Raw genomic sequence first — 17,979 nt, 5'->3', positions numbered from 1 at the left:
TTTAGCTTTAGAAGGAGTTTACCTCCCACTTAGTGCTGCACTATCAAGCAACACGACTCCATGGTACGCTCGGTCCATCATCCAACGGGCGCTGTTCTACGGGCCTATCACCCTCTATGGGTTCTGAGCCACATTCAAGTTGGACTTGAAAAGCGCTAAGATGACGGATAGTGAGACGCACCAGTACACGGAATCGGATAGACGGACAGGCCGCCACCCCTACGTGCTGAGCTTCTCCCGTTTCGCTCGCAGCTACTCAGGGAATCCCGGTTGGTTTCTTTTCCTCCCCTTATTAATATGCTTAAATTCAGGGGGTTGTCACACATGAACTGAGGCTTATGTACCTTGCGGTTGTTATCGTCACATCTGGCTTGCGACTACTTTGTTTCAATGTCCAATATGTACCGTTGGACTCGGTTAACGGGCTGTTAGCCCGCGTGTGGTTTAACTCACTGATACCTTCCATTGCCCATACGCTAGTTTGTTTGTGTTCCTTTGGTCAACTTCCATACTTGAATCATTTGTGCTACCGCTGCTGCTTCGACGCTACTTTGACATCTTCGCTTCTATTTAAATAAATAAATAAGCTGAAGCTAGACATCAGTAAACACCACCACAGACACCACAAGCACGCCTTCTCCTCGTACTTCCGCCTCACGCGGGAACACGGACGCTCTAAATACTTCGAATTCCAATGCCAGTATATTGTAAACCACGGGTTCTTTAATGCTAGCGGGTCGTCGCGACCCTAGTTAACATCATGGTGCACGTCTCGTGACGGGTGTCACGGCGTAGTTAAATGTATGCGATACATTTCTCAAATATAAGCGCTCAGTCATCTGTACATCATGGTAGGTTCCCACGACGTGCAATATGCGTTCAACTTATCAATGTTCATGTGTCCTGCAGTTCACATTATGACGCGCAGTTAGCTGCGGTCTTCATCGATCCATGAGCCGAGTGATCCACTGCCGAGGGTGACTAACTTGCGTAAGCCGCCGCTGTGCGCGTATACCCGTTCCCCGTAGGGAGGAGCAAGCCGCCGCTTAGAGACGAAGCATAAAGTGTCCTCATTCCACATAGGGCAAGCTGGATGAATCCATTTTACCCAGGACGGCCGAAGCGGCGTGGACCAGGGGAGAACTGAACCTTATACTTCACACCACAGTAAGTCTACGTGTCCTCTTCCACATAGGGCAAGCTAGAACTAACTATCTTACCCAGGACTGCCGAAGCAGCGTGGACCAGGGGAGGAACACACTTTTCATGGAAACGTAAGGCATCCATGACTGCCATAACGTAAGCCGCCGCTGTGCGCGTATACCCGTTCCCCGTAGGGAGGAGCAAGCCGCCGCTTAGAGACGAAGCATAAAGTGTCCTCATTCCACATAGGGCAAGCTGGATGAATCCATTTTACCCAGGACGGCCGAAGCGGCGTGGACCAGGGGAGAACTGAACTTTATACTTCACACCACAGTAAGTCTACGTGTCCTCTTCCACATAGGGCAAGCTAGAACTAACTATCTTACCCAGGACTGCCGAAGCAGCGTGGACCAGGGGAGGAACACACTTTTCATAGAAACGTAAGGCATCCATGACTGCCATAGTGCGTAAGCCGCCGCTGTGCGCGTAAACCCGTTCCCCGTAGGGAGGAGTCAAGCCGCCGCTTAGAGACGAAGTATGAAGTGTCCTCTTCCACATAGGGCAAGCTAGAATGAACTATCTTACCCAGGACCGCCGAAGCAGCGTGGACCAGGGGAGAACTGAACTTTATACTTCACACCACAGTATTGAGTAATGTGCCCTCTTCCACATAGGGCAAGCTGGAATGTTCCATTTTACCCAGGACGGCCGAAGCGGCGTGGACCAGTGGAGGACTACACAATCATGAGGTTTGATATCGACTTGTGTGTTTCAATAGGATACCGATGGTATGGTTTGAACCGATTTGATTTAGCCATTCTGAAGTCATCACTTGGTTGAAGCGCTGAACTAGGGAGGCATCGTTTACATATATATTGGTTTTCGCATGCTCTACTAGGTTAATGTCATGAGGTTGGCTATCGAGCATGCCCAAGTGATGACTTGATTGTGTGCTTGCTTGAATTCTTCACATTTCATACCATCGGTTAGTTGTCGAATCATTCCTCGATCATAACCTTCGTTCTTGGTTCATGTATGCTCTCTTCCACATAGGGCAAGCTAGAATTAACTATCTTACCCAGGACCGCCGAAGCAGCGTGGACCAGGGGAGAACTATACTTTGTCTTGTATGCCCTCTTCCACATAGGGCAAGCTAGAACTAACTATCTTACCCAGGACCGCCGAAGCAGCGTGGACCAGTGGAGGACTATACTTTGTTCATAACACCACAGTATTGAGTAATGTGCCCTCTTCCACATAGGGCAAGCTAGAATGAACTATCTTACCCAGGACCGCCGGAGCAGTGTGGACCAGTGGAGGACTACACAATCATGAGGTTTGATATCGACTTGTGTGTTTCAATAGGGTACCGATGGTATGTTTTGAACCGATTTGATTTAGCCATTCTGAAGTCATCACTTGGTTGAAGCGCTGAACTAGGGAGGGGCATCGTTTACATATATATTGGTTTTCGCATGCTCTACTAGGTTAATGTCATAGGGTTGGCTATCGAGCATGCCCAAGTGATGACTTGATTGTGTGCTTGCTTGAATTCTTCACATTTCATACCATCGGTTAGTTGTCGAATCATTCCTCGATCATAACCTTCGTTCTTGGTTCATGTATGCTCTCTTCCACATAGGGCAAGCTAGAATTAACTATCTTACCCAGGACCGCCGAAGCAGCGTGGACCAGGGGAGAACTATACTTTGTCTTGTATGCCCTCTTCCACATAGGGCAAGCTAGAATTAACTATCTTACCCAGGACCGCCGGAGCAGCGTGGACCAGTGGAGGACTATACTTTGTTCATTACACCACAGTATTAAGTATGGTGTCCTCTTCCACCATAGGGCAAGCTAGAACTAACTATCTTACCCAGGACCGCCGAAGCAGTGTGGACCAGGGGAGGACTATACTTTATACTTCACACACTAGCCATACTGAAGTCATCACTTGGTTGAAGCGCTGAACTACGGCGGGGTAATCGTTTACAGGTTATAATCATATAGCTGCATGCTCATTAGTAGATAATGGAATATTGTATGGCAATATGAGCATGCCCAAGTGATGACTTTGTTTCAAGCTCAACAGGTAGGGTATTGAGTCCTCTTCCACATAGGGCAAGCTAGAATGAACTATCTTACCCAGGACCGCCGGAGCAGCGTGGACCAGTGGAGGACTATACCTTGTCCATTACACCACAGTATTAAGTATTGTGTCCTCTTCCACATAGGGCAAGCTAGAATTAACTATCTTACCCAGGACTGCAAAGCAGCGTGGACCAGATGAGGACTATACTTTATACTTCACACACTAGCCATACTGAAGTCATCACTTGGTGGGGGTGAACTACGGCGGTATCTATCGTTTTGGTTCGGTCTATATAGGGTCGCTTGCATGCTCATTCGAATATAATGTAATTGTGTATGGCAATATGAGCATGCCCAAGTGATGACTTTGTTTCAAGCTCAACAGGTAGGGTATTGAGTCCTCTTCCACATAGGGCAAGCTAGAATGAACTATCTTACCCAGGACCGCCGGAGCAGCGTGGACCAGTGGAGGACTCTATACTTTATACTTCACACCACAGTATTGAGTACTTCTTGCATAAAGCCCCTAATGAGAACCACGAGGGCTCTCTCAATGTAGAACCACAAGGGCTCTAGTACCGATTCTCTCGGTACGGCTTGGTCCGTGTTCCTTTATGCTTGTACTCTTAGAAAGTCTCAACCCGGAGGTCTTGACTTTGATTGTCATAGTTGGACTACGACGGGGTATCCGACTCATCGAATACCCCAGAAGCACACCATCTTTCGGGTAGGCGGTACGCGTACCTCCGGACGCGGAAGTCTCAACCCGGAGGTCTTGACTTTGTATTGTCATAGTTGGACTACGACGGGGTATCCGACTCATCGAATACCCCAGAAGCACACCATCTTTCGGGTAGGCGGTACGCGTACCTCCGGACGCGGAAGTCTCAACCCGGAGGTCTTGACTTTGATTGTCATAGTTGGACTACGACGGGGCATCCGACCATTGCTGATCGAACACCCCTGATTCACCATCTTTCGGGTAGGCGGTACGCGTACCTCCGGACGCGGAAGTCTCAACCCGGAGGTCTTGACTTGGATTGTCATAGTTGGACTACGACGGGGCATCCGACCATTGCTGATCGAACACCCCTGATTCACCATCTTTCGGATAGGAGGTGCGCCCACCTCCGACGCGGAAGTCTCAACCCGGAGGTTCGGACTTAGAGTTTTTCCCATTCAAAAGTTTTTCTCTTAGCCATACTGAAGTCATCACTTGGTGAACGATTGAACTAGGGCGGGTTAATCGTTTATAGGTATCATGTGGTTTGCATGCTCTCTTAGGTTAAGGTCATGTGGTTGGCTATCGAGCATGCCCAAGTGATGACTTTGTTTCACGCTTGCTTGATTTCTTCATGATTCCCTGTTATATAGTGTAATCATTCGAGAACAGGGAATCTTTGGTTTTGCTCAACAGGTATTGGATGTCAACTTGGTATCTAGATCGCATTAAGTCTCAACCCGCAGGTTCGGACTTCTGTTTATTTGGCCAATGTATGTATAAGGCAACTTGTGCCTAAGTCTCAACCCGCAGGTTCGGACTTGTGTATTTGTTCGAAGTTATATATAAGGCAACTTGTGCCTAAGTCTCAACCCGCAGGTTCGGACTTGTGTATTTGTTCGAAGTTATATATAAGGCAACTTGTGCCTAAGTCTCAACCCGCAGGTTCGGACTTCATAGTGTTTCGTCAATGTTCATATGGCAACTTGTGCCGAAGTCTCAACCCGCAGGTTCGGACTTCTAACGTGTTTCGTCAACTATCATATGGCAACTTGTGCCTAAGTCTCAACCCGCAGGTTCGGACTTGTGTATTTGTTCGAAGTCATGTGTAAGGCAACGTGTGCCTAAGTCTCAACCCGCAGGTTCGGACTTGTTAGTGTTTCGTCAACTTTCATATGGCAACTTGTGCCTAAGTCTCAACCCGCAGGTTCGGACTTGTTTATTTGTTCGAAGTCATGTATAAGGCAACTTGTGCCTAAGTCTCAACCCGCAGGTTCGGACTTGTGTATTTGTTCGAAGTCATGTATAAGGCAACTTGTGCCTAAGTCTCAACCCGCAGGTTCGGACTTCATAGTGTTTCGTCAATGTTCATATGGCAACTTGTGCCTAAGTCTCAACCCGCAGGTTCGGACTTCTATAGTGTTTCGTCAATTATCATATGGCAACTTGTGCCGAAGTCTCAACCCGCAGGTTCGGACTTCTGGAAGGATCACTTGGCCACTAATGATCCTTCCGCAGGTTCACCTACGGAAACCTTGTTACGACTTTTACTTCCTCTAAATCATCAAGTTCGGTCAACTTCGATAAAGCAGACGCGGTTCACGAGGATCCAGCGAACGATCATCTCCAAAGACCTCACTAAATAATCCATCGGTAGTAGCGACGGGCGGTGTGTACAAAGGGCAGGGACGTATTCAACGCTGGCTGATGACCAGCACTTACTAGAAGTTCCGAGTTCATATGGACCATTGCAATCCATAATCCCTACTAAGTGAGTATTTGAGTGATTTCCCGTTCCTCTCGGAATAGGAGACACGCTGCTACCCACATTGTAGCACGCGTGTAGCCCAGAACATCTAAGGGCATCACGGACCTGTTATCGCTCGATCTCATTTTGCTAAACACAAATTGTCCTGCTAAGCAGCGTACCGTAAGTGCACTTGCGCACACGAACAGCGAAGGTGTCAGGTCATACTCCACCGAAAGGTCCTAACCCGTTCCAATCGGCATCGACGCATTAACGCTGACTGCGTTCTAGTTAGCATATGTGAGTCACGTTCGTTATCGGAATTAACCAGACAAATCAATCCACGAACTAAGAACGGCCATGCACCACTACCCTTAAATTTGAGAAAGAGCTATTAATCTGTCTCACCTCCATAAGTTCGGACCTGGTAAGTTTTCCCGTGTTGAGTCAAATTGAACCGCAAGCTCCATTTCATTGTGGTGCCCTTCCGTCAATTCCTTTAAGTTTCAACTTTGCAACCATACTTCCCCCGGAACCTGACTTTGGTTTCCCGGAAGCTACTGAGAGCACCTGGTTGTAGCGTCTCCCAATTGCTAGTTGGCATCGTTTACGGTTAGAACTAGGGCGGTATCTAATCGCCTTCGATCCTCTAACTTTCGTTCTTGATTAAAGAAAGCATCCTTGACAAATGCCTTCGCTTTAGTTAGTCTTACGACGGTCTACGAATTTCACCTCTCGCGCCGTAATACTAGTGTCCCCAACTACTTCTGTTAATCATTACCTCCGGTCTGAGTACAAACCAATGAAAGATTAGACCAAGGTCGTATTCCATTATTCCATGCAAGATTATTCTAGGGCGTTTGGGCACCCTGCTTTAAGCACTCTAATTTGTTCAAGGTAAACGTGAGCGGTCGAGCTCTATGTTACACTTGCACCCGTTGAAGGGCACACCATGACACAGACTTGGTGCCCTACCACACCATTGAGTCGCAACCAGATTCCGACTTGGCCCACCGACCACGGGTTGACCGGGTCGGCGGAGCCGGACTGTGTTGGACAAATATCAACTTCGAACGTTTTAACCGCAACAATTTTAATATACGCTAGTGGAGCTGGAATTACCGCGGCTGCTGGCACCAGACTTGCCCTCCACTTGATCCTCGTAGAAGGATTTATGCTCTACTCATTCCAATTATGAAACATCATTAAAGAGTTTCATATTGTTATTTCTCGTCACTACCTCCCCGTCCCGGGATTGGGTAATTTACGCGCCTGCTGCCTTCCTTGGATGTGGTAGCCATTTCTCAGGCTCCCTCTCCGGAATCGAACCCTGATTCCCCGTTACCCGTTGCAACCATGGTAGTCCTCTATACTACCATCCATAGTTGATAGGGCAGATATTTGCGAGATCTGTCGTCGGTGCGAGACCATACGATCAGCATCATTATCCAGACTTCAACTCAATGACACGGAGAACCCGCGATTGGTTTGACTAATAAGTGCACCAGTTCCCGCGAGGGTCCTGGCATGTTGCATGTATTAGCTCTAGATTTTCCACAGTTATCCAAGTAACTAGGTTGATGATCTCGTAAATTATAGCTGTTATACTGAGCCTTATGCGGTTTCACATTAAATCTGTTTGTACTTAGACATGCATGGCTTAACCTTTGAGACGAGCGTATATTACTGGTAGGATCAACCAGAATTCCGACTTTGCGTTCGAATGTTCATTGTCCCATTGCACCCGGAGGAGCAAACACCACGTTCTATATGTTGTCAAGTCCGGTAGCACACGGGAGGCGAGCCCCCGTGCGAACCTCATTGCCCTCGTATCACACACACCCGATGCACCGGACAGGCACTTGAGCGGCATTCGACTCCGCTAAGCGCTCGTGCGCCCGATTGTGCATGCGCTGACGGGGCCTTCATACCCCTACCACAGCGACCTTATGCCAAACTTCCATGAATACTTAGGTGAGCTGACAAGGGCCTTCATTTCCCTACCATCAACTAAAGGACACGCTAGGCGCGTCCGATCATTGCAACTGCGGGGCTTTCATACCCCAATCACCACAGTACGCAATTCACCAGAGTTTAATCACAACCCCCCCGGACATGGCACACTATTAACTTGCAACAAAACTTAGTGTGTGCCGGGCACATCGGTTCCACAAAATCATTCCCGATGTACCCCAATTGGGGTTGTGAACGCATCCATGGTCCTCTGACACACCCAACCAAGCGTGGATACTACATACCTCAAACACCCAGTACACTAACAGACAAATCAACATATGGTTGCTTTCCCCCAGACATTTGCCAATCACTTGGCACCCGGACGGGAACTCGCTCCTGATTGCGCCAATGCCACCCATTTGCCAAGAGCGAGTTCTGTATGTAGATTTCATTTGGAAAGACAACCGTGTACTGGATATTCTATCCGACGATTACAGATGACGAGTACGAGACTCGACTACACTCACGGATAATACATTTTGGGTCGAGATTGCTTTCGGGGTTTTCGATTGGTCTTGCGCTTGTAAACGTATAACTTTGACTTGTGGTAACCTCGGTATGTTAGTCGATCACGTGGTTGTGAACTGGGTACGGGTGGGCAATCTGTTCACTTGCACTCTGGGTAGGAATATGGTGAGCGCTATAGGTTAAAGATCATGGTATGGTTCCATCGTGATGACTTTCGCTAGATAGTAGGATGTTTGGATAGTTATAACGTTTTTGGCCATTTGTTCATAGTGTTCGGTCCATTGAGGAATTCGATTGGTCTTTGCTTCACACACGTGGTCGATCACTTGGATGTGAACTAGGGTGAGAATAAGGTGTTCACTAGTGCTCTTCGGTTTTGGATCAGTAATGAGCACTTGATTGGTTTCGCATAATATGTATCCATAGTGATGACTCTTTCCAGCTTAAGATTTCGTTACCAGTTTCGAATCCTCCCCACGTTCGCTTTTACTTGGTTAGGTTTTCGAGTGTAGATTTGAAAGCAATCTCATGTATGTATCCCATCTGATATAAGCCACTGACAGTTCATGTCACCTCGTTCAACTCTCGCTGGGTCACAGAAGTATGTTACTGCGCCCATTATCCCTACTCGGATAGGTTCGGTTCGTTCGTTTTATACTACGGTGAGTAAACTCAATTTGTGCATCGCATAGCCATGGAAAGCAAGCTTTCGCGGGCCTCTTCGACTGTTTTGATACGAGCTGTGCCCGTGATGCTTGTCATCCCAGGATACTAGACCCCTTTGGACGACCGCATGACCATCAGAAAGTAAATTCCACGTTCGATTTGGGGTGTGAACCCCGAACATAAAGTCTTTGTGTAGAACCACGAGGGCTCTATAGTACCGATTCTCTCGGTACGCTTGGTCCGTGTTCCTTTATGTTCGTACTCTTGTGAATAAGATTCACGTTCGTTTTGGGATATTTGCTACTGTCACCGTTTGAGTACTATGGGGCTTGAACCCCTAACATAAAGTCTTTGTGTAGAACCACGAGGGTTCTATAGTACCGATTCTCTCGGTACGCTTGGTCCGTGTTCCTTTATGTTCGTACTCTTGTGTGTATAATATTCATGTTCGGTTTGGGATATTTGCTACTTTCACCAGGGTCCCGTTCTTCATACAAGTCTGCCTTGCTAATGTGGTAACTTTATAGTGTAGTTCTGACATCCCAATTTTGGGACTTAGCCGATTTTTCGTATATTTCCATATGACCCATAGGGTCCCTTTCTTCATACAAGCTTGCCTAGGGCGATCGGTCAAAACTTGTCTTACTATTCGATTGGTCTTCGCACTTTCACCCTAGGCAGTTCGCCTAGGTCTGTCTTCTTGAGGAGGCCAAAACCCGAAATAAGGAGGTTCGGCCGACCCTGAAACCTCCCCTGTCTGAACTACACTAACCCGATTTTTCAGGGTCCTCAGCGCCATACAACTTTGCCTAGGTCACTTGTACTCTTGACTTAGGCCATCCGACTTGGTCCGTGTTTCTTCCTAGGGTTCACCTAGGTACTTTGCCTTGCTTGATGTGGTAACTTTTTAGTGTAGTTCAGACATCCTAATTTTAAGACTTAGCCGATTTTTCATGTATTTCCATATGACCCATAGGGTCCCTTTCTTCATACAAGCTTGCCTAGGGCGATCGGTCAAAACTTGTCTTACTATTCGATTGGTCTTCGCACTTTCACCCTAGGCAGTTCGCCTAGGTCTGTCTTCTTGAGGAGGCCAAAACCCGAAATAAGGAGGTCCAGCCGACCCTGAAACCTCCCCTGTCTTAACTACACTAACCCGATTTTTCATGGTCCTTAGCGCCATACAACTTTGCCTAGGTCACTTGTACTCTTGACTTAGGCCATCTGACTTGGTCCGTGTTTCTTCCTAGGGTTCACCTAGGTACTTTGCCTTGCTTGATGTGGTAACTTTTTAGTGTAGTTCAGACATCCCAATTTCGGGACTTAGCCGATTTTTCGTATATTTCCATATGACCCATAGGGTCCCTTTCTTCATACAAGCTTGCCTAGGGCGATCGGTCAAAACTTGTCTTACTATTCGATTGGTCTTCGCACTTTCACCCTAGGCAGTTTGCCTAGGTCTGTCTTCTTGAGGAGGCCAAAACCCGAAATAAGGAGGTTCAGCCAACCCAGAAACCTCCCCTGTCTGAACTACACTAACCCGATTTTTCAGGGTCCTCAGCGCCATACAACTTTGCCTAGGTCACTTGTACTCTTGACTTAGGCCATCTGACTTGGTCCGTGTTTCTTCCTAGGGTTCACCTAGGTACTTTGCCTTGCTTGATGTGGTAACTTTTTAGTGTAGTTCAGACATCCCAATTTTGGGACTTAGCCGATTTTTCATGTATTTCCATATGACCCATAGGGTCCCTTTCTTCATACAAGCTTGCCTAGGGCGATCGGTCAAAACTTGTCTTACTATTCGATTGGTCTTCGCACTTTCACCCTAGGCAGTTTGCCTAGGTCTGTCTTCTTGAGGAGGCCAAAACCCGAAATAAGGAGGTTCAGCCGACCCAGAAACCTCCCCTGTCTGAACTACACTAACCCGATTTTTCAGGGTCCTCAGCGCCATACAACTTTGCCTAGGTCACTTGTACTCTTGACTTAGGCCATCTGACTTGGTCCGTGTTTCTTCCTAGGGTTCACCTAGGTACTTTGCCTTGCTTGCTGTGGTAACTTTTTAGTGTAGTTCAGACATCCCAATTTTGGGACTTAGCCGATTTTTCATGTATTTCCATATGACCCATAGGGTCCCTTTCTTCATACAAGCTTGCCTAGGGCGATCGGTCAAAACTTGTCTTACTATTCGATTGGTCTTCGCACTTTCACCCTAGGCAGTTTGCCTAGGTGTAGCTTCTTGAGGAGGTCAAAACCCAAAATAAGGAGGTTCAGCCGACCCAAAAACCTCCCCTGTCTAAACTACACTAACCAGATTTTTCAGGGTCCTCACCGTCATACAACTTTGCCTAGGTCACTTGTTCTCTTGACTTAGGCCATCTGACTTGGTCCGTGTTTCTTGCTAGGGTTCACCTAGGTACTTTGCCTTGCTTGATGTGGTAACTTTTTAGTGTAGTTCAGACATCCCAATTTTGGGACTTAGCCGATTTTTCATGTATTTCCATATGACCCATAGGGTCCCTTTCTTCATACAAGCTTGCCTAGGGCGATCGGTCAAAACTTGTCTTACTATTCGATTGGTCTTCGCACTTTCACCCTAGGCAGTTTGCCTAGGTGTAGCTTCTTGAGGAGGTCAAAACCCAAAATAAGGAGGTTCAGCCGACCCAAAAACCTCCCCTGTCTAAACTACACTAACCAGATTTTTCAGGGTCCTCACCGTCATATAACTTTGCCTAGGTCACTTGCACTCTTGACTTAGGCCATCTGACTTGGTCCGTGTTTCTTGCTAGGGTTCACCTAGGTAGTTTGCCTTGCTTGATGTGGTAACTTTTTAGTGTAGTTCTGACATCCCAATTTTGGGACTTAGCCGATTTTTCATGTATTTCCATATGACCCTTAGGGTCCCTTTCTTCATACAAGCTTGCCTAGGGCGATCGGTCAAAACTTGTCTTACTATTCGATTGGTCTTCGCACTTTCACCCTAGGCAGTTTGCCTAGGTGTAGCTTCTTGATGAGGCCAAAACCCAAAATAAGGGGGTTCGGCCGACCCAAAAACCTACCCTGTCTAAACTACACTAACCAGATTTTTCAGGGTCCTCAGCGCCATACAACTTTGCCTAGGTCACTTGTTCTATTGACTTAGGCCATCTGACTTGGTCCGTGTTTCTTCCTAGGGTTCACCTAGGTACTTTGCCTTGCTTGGTGTGGTAACTTTTTAGTGTAGTTCTGACATCCTCATTTTGGGACTTAGCCGATTTTTCGTAAAATACCATATGACCCATATGGGTCCTTTCCTTCATATAAGTTTGCCTTGCTTGGTATGGTAACATTTGAGTGTAGTTCTGACATCATCATTTTGGGACTTAGCCGATTTTTCGTAAAATACCATATGACCCATATGGGTCCTTTGCTTCATATAAGTTTGCCTTGCTTGGTGTGGTAACATTTGAGTGTAGTTCTGACATCCCCATTTTGGGACTTAGCCGATTTTTCGTAAAATACCATATGACCCATCAGGGTCCTTTCCTTCATATAAGTTTGCCTTGCTTGGTGTGGTAACATTTGAGTGTAGTTCTGACATCCCCATTTTGGGACTTAGCCGATTTTTCGTAAAATACCATATGACCCATCAGGGTCCTTTCCTTCATATAAGTTTGCCTTGCTTGGTGTGGTAACATTTGAGTGTAGTTCTGACATCCCCATTTTGGGACTTAGCCGATTTTTCGTAAAATACCATATGACCCATCAGGGTCCTTTCCTTCATATAAGTTTGCCTTGCTTGGTGTGGTAACATTTGAGTGTAGTTCTGACATCCCCATTTTGGGACTTAGCCGATTTTTCGTAAAATACCATATGACCCATCAGGGTCCTTTCCTTCATATAAGTTTGCCTTGCTTGGTGTGGTAACATTTGAGTGTAGTTCTGACATCCCCATTTTGGGACTTAGCCGATTTTTCGATCCATACCATATGACCCATCAGGGTCCTTTGCTTCATATAAGTTTGCCTTGCTTGGTGTGGTAACATTTGAGTGTAGTTCTGACATCCCCATTTTGGGACTTAGCCGATTTTTCGTAAAATACCATATGACCCATCAGGGTCCTTTGCTTCATATAAGTTTGCCTTGCTTGGTGTGGTAACATTTGAGTGTAGTTCTGACATCCCCATTTTGGGACTTAGCCGATTTTTCGTAAAATACCATATGACCCATCAGGGTCCTTTGCTTCATATAAGTTTGCCTTGCTTGGTGTGGTAACATTTGAGTGTAGTTCTGACATCCCCATTTTGGGACTTAGCCGATTTTTCGTAAAATACCATATGACCCATCAGGGTCCTTTGCTTCATATCAGTTTGCCTTGCTTGGTGTGGTAACATTTGAGTGTAGTTCTGACATCCCCATTTTGGGACTTAGCCGATTTTTCGTAAAATACCATATGACCCATCAGGGTCCTTTGCTTCATATAAGTTTGCCTTGCTTGGTGTGGTAACATTTGAGTGTAGTTCTGACATCCCCATTTTGGGACTTAGCCGATTTTTCGTAAAATACCATATGACCCATCAGGGTCCTTTGCTTCATATAAGTTTGCCTTGCTTGGTGTGGTAACATTTGAGTGTAGTTCTGACATCCCCATTTTGGGACTTAGCCGATTTTTCGTAAAATACCATATGACCCATCAGGGTCCTTTGCTTCATATAAGTTTGCCTTGCTTGGTGTGGTAACATTTGAGTGTAGTTCTGACATCCCCATTTTGGGACTTAGCCGATTTTTCGTAAAATACCATATGACCCATCAGGGTCCTTTGCTTCATATAAGTTTGCCTTGCTTGGTGTGGTAACATTTGAGTGTAGTTCTGACATCCCCATTTTGGGACTTAGCCGATTTTTCGTAAAATACCATATGACCCATCAGGGTCCTTTGCTTCATATAAGTTTGCCTTGCTTGGTGTGGTAACATTTGAGTGTAGTTCTGACATCCCCATTTTGGGACTTAGCCGATTTTTCGTAAAATACCATATGACCCATCAGGGTCCTTTGCTTCATATAAGTTTGCCTTGCTTGGTGTGGTAACATTTGAGTGTAGTTCTGACATCCCCATTTTGGGACTTAGCCGATTTTTCGTAAAATACCATATGACCCATCAGGGTCCTTTGCTTCATATAAGTTTGCCTTGCTTGGTGTGGTAACATTTGAGTGTAGTTCTGACATCCCCATTTTGGGACTTAGCCGATTTTTCGATCAATACCATATGACCCATCAGGGTCCTTTGCTTCATATAAGTTTGCCTTGCTTGATGTGGTAACACATGAGTGTAGTTCTGACATCCCCATTTTGGGACTTAGCCGATTTTTCGATCCATCCCATATGACCCATCAGGGTCCTTTTTCTTCATATAAGTTTCCCAAGACTTAGTGCTTTTTTCCTTTGGACACCAATATCACCCTTGCGGGTATCTTTGATCTTCTCACTTTGTATTGGCCGAATGTAGGTCTTGCCATGCCAAACATATAATTGTTCTACACCAAGTCTCTATCTCGTACCGCCAGCTCGGTACATTCGATTAACCTGCCCTTAAGGCACCCGGGACTTAGCCATTTTTTCACATTTTTCATGATTTTGAGGCAACTTTTCTCGACTTTGTCACCTTATATCACCAAGATCCTTTCCCTTTAGCGCTTCACTCTGTTCGTATGATATTTAGCGCTGACTATCACCTTTCTGTCGCTGAGCTCAACTTCTTATTCGGTGCCATAGAGCCAGAGATATTTGGTGTATGCTGTTATAAGGGAAGTTTGTCACTTTTTCAAAGGCCCACTTTGGGACGCCCATATCTCACCTTCAGGTATCTTCGATCTTCTTGTCGTCTATGGACGAAACTTAGGCCTTGTCTTGGCCAACTTATAAATGTTCTACGGCCAAGCCGTATCTCTTACCGCCAGCCCGGTATTCATGGACTTAGTTGGATTTTCGCCTCTCGTGGTAACAATTTCAGACTTTGACTCACAATAACACCCAAACGGTCACATGCTAGCGCTTTGCTTGGAAGGAATTATAGTTAGCGCTACCTTTTCTCTTTCCATCGATACCTTGTTCGTTCCATTCCATGCCATACAGCCGAAGTTATGATGTTTCCCGTTTTCCATATCATGTGGAGCTTATGCTCTGGGAAAACCATCTAACACCTGTACCACCCTTTTAGGTACCACCGATCTCGAGACTATGTTCGGGCCAAATATAGGTTATAACATGCCCAACTTATAATTGTTCTACACCAAGTCTCTATCTCTTACCGCCTGCTCGGTATTTTACTCGTAAGTCCAAATTTCACAACTTGTACTTTTTGGCCCAATGTACTCGAGTTTCAATTTTGGTAACATTTTTCGACTTTGACGCTTAATAACTTCCAAATCATGCTAGTTAGCGCTTTGCTTTCTTCTAGTCGTATCTAGCGCTGGGTGTTACCTTTCCAAAACATATCCTAGCTTTACAATCCATGCCATACAGCCGGAGCTACATGGTGCACAAGTCAAATCCATTTTAGCCATGTTTCATTTTTGGCAATTTTTGACCACTCGTATCACCCTTCCAGAGTGGTCCGATCTTCTCGGTTTCTATGGCCGACTTTTAGGTCTTGTAGAGGCAAACTTATAAGTATTCTACGTCAACCCGCTATCTCTTACCGCCTGCTCGGTATTCTTGGTCTTGTGTGATTTTTGGCCATTTTGGTATTATTTTTCGACTTTGTCGCTTAATAACTCAGTTTTGCTCAACACTTAGCGCTTCGGTTGTTTGGGATTATAGTTAGCGCTCGGTTCGACCTTTCCAACACTGATCTTAGCTTGTCGATCCGTTCCATACAGCCTGAGTTATTCGCGATACCGTGTTTCAATCCATTTCTCAAGTCTCGTTTTGGTCCAACTTTGAACCAGCCATATCACCCTGATGGGTACCTCCGATCTTCTCGCTCTATATTGGCCAAAGTTAGGTCTTGTGGTAACGTACTTATGATTGTTCTACGCCGTGTTCGTAGCTCTTATCGTTCGCCCGCTATTTTCGATCATAAGGTGAATTTTCGCCTCTAAACCACCATTTTTCACCTTTGCCCTCTAATATGACCGACTTGCTCAACACCTAGCGCTTCGCTTGGTAGGACACATAGCTAGCGCTCGTCAAGACCTTTCCAACGCATATCCAAGCTTTCCGATCCGAGCCATACAGCCTGAGCTATAGGCGATACCGTTTTTCCCATTTTCTTGGTCACATGCACTTTAGGGTACCCCTTTTTGCCTTTGACCCTTAATACCTCCTCCGGGTCACTAGTAGGCGCTTAGCTTGGTAGGAAACATAGCTAGAGCAGGCCTTCACCTTTCCAAAACTGCCGAAAGTGTACCGATCCGACATCTAGAACCAAAGTTATGGTCATTCCCATCATGCTCTACTTTCATGGTCAACCTCCACCAAGCACACCTAGGTTGGACCAACTTTCACCAACTCATCTCGAACCCCAAATTTGCTTCGACCTACTAGGTTTCCCTAGTAAAGTGGCCAAAACATCCATTACAACACGACTGGTCTTTCTGGTGGTCGACCTAGGCGACTTTGTTCGACGACCACCACCCCATAGAACTAAAAGACGTCCCTTGATACGGACCACCGATACATTTTCCGGCCTGTCTAAACTACACTCATCGAAATTTTTTTGGGTCCCCACCGTCATACAAGTTTCCCTAGGTCAAGTTTTTCTTCCGGATCGGCCGCGGACCTCACTTTTCATTATCTAGGGAGGCCATAGGGCCCCAAAAGGGGTTTTTTAAAATTTTCGACACTTTCGACTTTGGTCGGATTTTTTCCGATTTTGGTCCGACCTAGGGACTTGGTGGTCCAAGGAGCCTCGGGACCAAACTTTTTTCTCAGGGGTCCCTACCTCCATACAACTTTGCCTAGGTCAATTTTTTGTTCCAAATCGACCGCGGATTTCACTTTTCAATATCTGGGGCTCGTGTAGAGTCCGAATATGAGGTTTTCTCATTTTTCGACATTTTCGACTTTTTTCGACTTTTTTCGGGTTTTTCGACCTAGGGGTCCGCCGAACAATTTTTGGGTCAAAAATTTTTATTGAACTAGTCGAAAGTACGCAAAAAGATAAGACTTTTTGCCGAAGACACCATGCCCCGGAACCGACTCCTTCCCCTTCAAAATAGGGGACAAACGTGATTTTTGAAACTTTTCCTTAGGGAGCCCAAGACTTAGAAAATTTTCAAATTCTCGATTTTTCGATTGCGAGCTAGCGCTTTGCGGTCTTCGGCAATGTTGTAGATCTCGACGAGATAAGACTTTTTGGTCAAGGGACATTTTGCCCTCCGACCCCTCCTTCCCCCCGCAAATCGCCCCACAAAGTGCAATTTTTGCATTTTCACCTCTTTGCACGCACTGTTCGGCCCAAATGGCCACTTTCTATGGGTGTGAGCGCTTTGCGGTCTTCGGCAAACTTTTAGAGCGTACCAAGCCCTAATTATGATTGTTCTACACCACCTTCGTACCTCTTCATCCCTGGCCGCTATTCGCGTACCAAGGTAATTTTTGTTCATTTTGTCAACATTTTTCATCTTTGACTGCTTATATCGGCCTTGCCATGAACCGATAGCGCTTCGCTGTGTTCTAACGTAAGTTAGTACTACTCTTTACCTTTCCAAATCATATCTTAGGTAGCCATTTGCTTGCGTACAGCCGGAGCTATGAGCGATACCGTAAAAAGTACCGAAACTTGGCAAAATCCTTGGATCGCCCATATCCCCCCTTTGGAGGCCAGATATCGAAAAAAGTTCTGATTCAAAAAGTTGCGCATTAACGTGTTCTAGTTATGCCTAGAACATTTAACTTCGCTAGCTGGCCTGCAACTTAGCCGTAATTGGGATTTTAGGGTGTTCATGGAGGGCCCATTTCCTGCGACTTGGTATCTTTTGGGCCCTATGTTTCTCTAATATCTCCACGAGTTTTCCAGGTAGCCTTCTCATACTTTCAGGGTGCCTAGAGCACCTCAAGACCTTTCCAACGCTATGCCGTTTGCTTCGCTCGGACATTTACAGCCGAAGTTATTCGAGGTACACGGTACCTTACCCTGTTTTCTCAGTACT

General features: G+C 46.1%; 2 non-coding genes across 2 annotated transcripts in view; both read right to left on the bottom strand.

Moving 5' to 3' along the window:
* Nucleotides 1-338, bottom strand: part of LOC131291801 (large subunit ribosomal RNA) — a 4,085-nt gene extending 3,747 nt beyond the window's left edge. The window contains exon 1 of the ribosomal RNA XR_009189557.1: nt 1-338. This exon is cut by the window's left edge and continues 3,747 nt beyond it. This is a non-coding gene — a ribosomal RNA (large subunit ribosomal RNA).
* Nucleotides 339-825: 487 nt separating this feature from the next.
* LOC131291794 (5.8S ribosomal RNA) lies at nt 826-980 on the bottom strand. The gene has a single exon (XR_009189550.1). It is a non-coding gene; the product is annotated as a 5.8S ribosomal RNA (ribosomal RNA).
* Nucleotides 981-17,979: the final 16,999 nt, after the last annotated feature.

This window comes from Anopheles ziemanni (genome assembly GCF_943734765.1).
Source record: "Anopheles ziemanni chromosome X unlocalized genomic scaffold, idAnoZiCoDA_A2_x.2 X_unloc_15, whole genome shotgun sequence".
NCBI lineage: Eukaryota > Metazoa > Arthropoda > Insecta > Diptera > Culicidae > Anopheles > Anopheles ziemanni.
The sequence above is the reverse complement of the archived record's forward strand: the minus strand, read 5'-3'. Positions and strand labels throughout refer to the sequence as shown.